Source organism: Hirundo rustica, chromosome 1 (genome assembly GCF_015227805.2).
Source record: "Hirundo rustica isolate bHirRus1 chromosome 1, bHirRus1.pri.v3, whole genome shotgun sequence".
NCBI classification, from domain to species: domain Eukaryota; kingdom Metazoa; phylum Chordata; class Aves; order Passeriformes; family Hirundinidae; genus Hirundo; species Hirundo rustica.
This window is the reverse complement of record NC_053450.1, coordinates 39,518,015-39,523,243: the sequence shown is the minus strand read 5'-3', so window position 1 is coordinate 39,523,243 and position 5,229 is coordinate 39,518,015.

The window sequence follows — 5,229 nt, the reverse complement described above, 5'->3', positions numbered from 1 at the left end:
ACTGCCTGCCTCTCTCTGCTGTGTCTCTTGCCTGGCACACTGCCTGGAAAGGAGGAGGGACTGTTGACACAGGACAGCTTGCCAGAGAAATCAAACTTCTTCAGAAAAAAAGCCCCAGTATGAAAATTTCAGTATTTTTTTGGGATGTCCCCTTTCTATAGCTGAAATACACTTTTATATTTGAAAATATCATGTTTCCTCATTGGTAAACCTGTTAGTCCTCTGTGGTTTTCTTCTCTGGAGTGCAGGAATATCCTGATATACATAATACAAAAAATACTTGTTGAGGTGGAAACATTATTCAGGAACTTGAGTGTTTCTGGCTTTATTTGCCCCAGTGTGAGCATGCTGTTAACACAGGTGCTGTCTCCTATTTTTGATACTGGAAATGGGGCCCAGATCCTCAGAAATGGGCAAATTAATTGATAAAAACTTCCTATAGACCTAGTTCCAACAGTTGCAGAGATCTGCATTAAAATTAGGAACTTGGGCTACAGAAATAATTGTTTTCTTGCCGTCTATTTTTGCTGCATGGTTTGAAGGGACAATCTGTTAGAAATCAGCACATCTACAGAAACTTTTTGGTTCACCAGCTAATAAAAATGGTTAAGTGTAATAATGACAAAGCAAGCACGAGTGATATCATCTTGACATTTGCAAAGCCCAGGTGGATTGAATAATAATGGTCTGCTATTTGCCTTGCATCAGCAGCTGAAGTAGGTTCCATGATCCTGTTTATACCAAAGAAACAGGGCATCACAAAACCACACATGTACACTTACCTATGCTGCTGTGTAAAGTCAGACAGTATCTGGTCCTGGAGCCATTAATGTAAGATTTAATGAGTTAAAGAAACTAAAGATGGACTGATGCATTCCAAAAGCTGAGATTTTCTGGCTGCCTTTTTAGGTCAACTTTCTACTCTCATCCTTTCTTGAAGTGTGTTTTTGGGCCTTGGTGGGTGTTTAGCTGCCCACATGCCAGGCTCTTCTGACTCACCTTGCTGCAGACAGCAACAAAAGCTGTCCTCCAAATTTAGATGCTTGTCAAACTATACGTACACTGGCTCAAAAGGAGAGCTTTGCAAATGAAGCACTGGGCATGAAGTAACCAAAGAAATTTAAAAGTGGTTTCAGCACAAATTCAGACCCTTTGCTGCACCAGAAGGGTGGAATAAATCACAGTATGAACGTCCATTGGTTCATTTATTACAGCTGCTGTGCAGAAAGCTGATTGCCTCCTAGGAATGGTATTTGTGCATACTGTAAGATGACAGAAAACCACCAGAAGTTCTTTATAAGAAGCCTCCTCTCTTTAGAAAAGCAGCCTTCCCTTATCAAGCTTGTCTGTATGAGGATCTTAAGGAGGAGGTGAGATGTGCACAGGCCTGAATTTAAAGACAATAGCTCCTCAGCCGTAACTTCCTGTGTCTGTCTCGCCACGCCTGAGCCAGCCCTGGGCTAAACGAGATATTCCAGGGCACATGAGGCACTGGGAACAGGGTGGCTGGGTCAGCCAGGCTGCTGCCTCTTCCTCTGGCTGCTCTGCAAGGGCAGCCCGGCGCAGCAGCACACCACACACTGCCGCAGGCCAGGGGAACCACGGGCGCCCCATCTTGCTTCATCCCCCTCTGACAGCAAAGCTTTAGAGGGATTTAAGCCCTGTCCTGAAGACCCTGGGTATCACCACAGGGGATGGCTGCAAGAAAGATTTTGGCAGAGATAAGTGGCAGATAGGGGAATTGGGTAGCAAGGATGACTACTAGCTTGATGTTGAGAGGAAACCACAAGCATGGAGGTGGGAATCCCTGATGATAGTGTAATATAACGTCAACTACTAAACATCTTCCACGACATACTACTGAGTTACACTTTGCAGGCACTTACACAGGCCCTGAGGGCTGCTGAAGTCTTCTCCTGAGCTTGCTCCTCCAGGATGAGAGTCCTCACCACTGCTCAACTCAGACGGCAACCTTGGTCCTGGAAATGCCATCAAAGCTGCTATGTTTCTGTGCTGGTGTCAGGTTTTGCAAGAAGAAAAAGGAGCCAGGAACTTTTGTTTTTATAAATGTGACTCAGGATTGCCCAGAATCAGGATTCCAAAAGTAGTTTTGGGTGTGTGCTTGCTTCAGCGTGAGACTTGGTTTTTATTTTCATTAATGCCTTCAGAGACTGAGCCAAGCTGCAGTCAGCCTTTTCTCTCAAAGCCAGATCAAATCTTGATCTTGATCTTCTCTCACAAAGCCAGATCAAATACCAAAATTTCTGTCTAGAAAGTGGAAATCTATGGTAAAAAACAGTAACCAAGCAAGCCTACAAATGCTGTGCCACTAGTTAAGAAAATTAATCCACTTAATTAATTAATTCATAAGCAAAAGAAAATTAATTCATTTCTAAATGGACAGGATGCTTCAAAGGTTTTGGTGGATCTGTCAGGAAAGTGTTTTTCAGATGGTAGGGAGAAATCTGATCATTAAAGAAGAATCTAGAGAGCTGACAATCCCACTACAGAAGTAAGACCTCAGAGATGTTTCTAAGTACATTTGGTAGATTTCAAATAAATCAGGGAGCTTTAAGATGGATATTAGGAAGAATTTCCTCACAGAAAGGGTGTTTGAGCACTGGAAGGGGCTGCCCACGGAGGTGGCAGAGTCACCATCCCAGGAGGTGTTTAAGAAAAGACTGGACATGTGGCGCCCAGTGCCATGGTCTAGCTGACATGGTGGTGTTGGCTCACAGGTTGCACTCGATAATCTCAAAAGTCTGTTCCAACCTAACTGATTCTGTGATTCTGTAAAAGAGAACTAAAAAATGTTCACTGGTGTCTCCATTTCTGTTCCCACTTAGGAAGTAACTGACAGAAAAATAAGTTGCTCTGAGCAAAGTGTAGACCTAACAAAACACTACTGAAAGAAAAAGAAAAGGAATTAGGTTAAGAAATGGCTCAATTTCTTGACTTCTATTTTTTTAAACTTTCAAGATCTTCTCTGATGAGATACCAAATTTCTAACAAAACATGCAAGAAGGGAAGACAGCGATTGTCTGTCCCTTCATTGTTAGAACTTTGGTATCTCCTGTTTCCAGAGCATGGCATGGTTTTAGCCAGAAAAGAGCCAAAAGTGATTTGATGAGTTGTGCTGCATTCACTCGTTACAGTGACTGGTACAGACAGACAAGGCCCAGTGGAAGAAAAACTGCTCTACAACACCTGATTCAGCTCCATGGTGGGGAAAAAAATATTGGATCTGTTTTACATATGCAGCCTGATATTAATTCCAAATGGCATCTCACCTTGTAATGTTCCACACACAGGCAAAAGTGACAAGTGTTAGTAAACACTTCAGGTTTTAAGAAAATGCTCCCTACAGTTCAAAAGTTTGTTATATCTTTCTGACCTATTTTCTGACATAAAGAGATAATTTTAACAATTTTAAAATGTTTCAGGAAGCAACATATGGTACGCATGCAATGTATGCTGTGACAAAATTCAAGGTTGCAAGTGGCAAATCTGCAACCATCTGCGCAACACAAAATTACATTAAAAAAAAAGCAGACAAGCATATACTGCAAATAACCCATGATGAGAAAAGTGTCATGGAATCATAGAACGGTTTGGGTTGGAAGAGGACCTTAAAGATCATCCAGTTCCAATCCCCCTGTCATGAGCAGGAACACCTTCCACTAGACCAGGTTGCTCAAAGCCTCATCCAACCTGGCCTTGAACACTTCCAGGGATGAAGCCTCCGCAACTTTTTTTTGGGCAACCTGCTCTAGTGCCTCACCACTCTCACAGTAAAGAATTTCTCCCTAATACCTTATCTAAACCTACTCTCTTTGGTCTAAAGCCATCTCCCCTTGTCCTGTCACTACATGGCCTTGTCAAAAGCTTTCTTGTACCCCTCTTCAGGTACTGGAAGGAGCTCCAATGCCCCCTCTGGAGCCTTCTCCAGGCTGAGCCAACCCCAACTCTCTCAGCCTGCGTTCATATGAGAGATACTCCAGCCCTCTGCTCACCTTCATAATTTTGAGACTATCATTTCTTTCAACTAGTTCTGGGTTAAAAAAAAGAAGAAAAAAAACAAAAGCAAAAAAAAAAAAAGCTAAGAGAATAGAAAAATATCATCAGATTGTCTCTTGCAGACACATTTTGGAGAATTATCTTGCTTTACATTTATTTTCAGTGCTACTATGCTCGTGTAGCAATTCCGCGCACTTCCAACATTTACTTTTGGTACAGTCATTTTTTGATGCAAAAGCAACATCAAGAAAAGCACCCTAGCGTCTGTGACGGGCTTAATAGGGATTAAGCACTGTAGAGCTAACACATTGTCATCATAGCTGTATCTTCTGCACAGAATAATAGGATGAAGCAACATAATGCTATACTTGTACAGCAAACCCCATACCGGATGAGCCACACAGTTGTGTCGACAGTGCTGATTAACTGCTCTACCTTGCATTTGCAGATTAATTTGATGTGAAAGCATCCTAATAATAGATGTTCAGACTGAGCTCTGCTATTACACAACAGGACAGTAAATTGGCCAGTAGGAGATTTGGGTCTTGCTGAGAGATAATGATGAATACCTGTTGGTACAGCAGTTGGTCTACTTCCAAACAGCCTAAAAATACAGATCCTGCTTATGCTGCTCACATGGTGAAATATGTAATGTCTTCTGTGTACCTAAAGGCGAACCAGACAATCAGTGGTTTAGTCTAACCCTGCTAAATTTCCTTTTGAATACTTCTGCTTGATGCACAGCAAACCAAATCAGTTAAAAGGATACCAGTACTATAACCTTACTTGTGAGAGTCTCTATCCATGTCTGCCTCTTTTTCAATAAAACAAAGAAGGCAATTATTCACACCCCTAATATATACAAATAAACCTTACTAGTCAGGATTTATGGCCTATTTTCTGTTGCAGAACTTTTAACTGAAGTGGTACTGCAGTGCTTGTAAAGTGCTTGTAAAGGCCTTCTGCAGCACAGACTACAACTACTACAACTCAGATTTTATTGTTTATGTGACTTTTTTTCCTTTATTCCACCACTGCCTGAATTATTTTTCCTTTCATTCCTTCTGGGCCTTTGTTCCATCCCTATTCAGGCACAGCAAGGCAAGAGGGACATCTCAGGGGTAGGACACGCTGCTCAAAACCACTCAAGGTTCAGCAGTACAGGCCATGTATCATTCCATTTAGCTCAAACACAACACAAAACTTCCACAG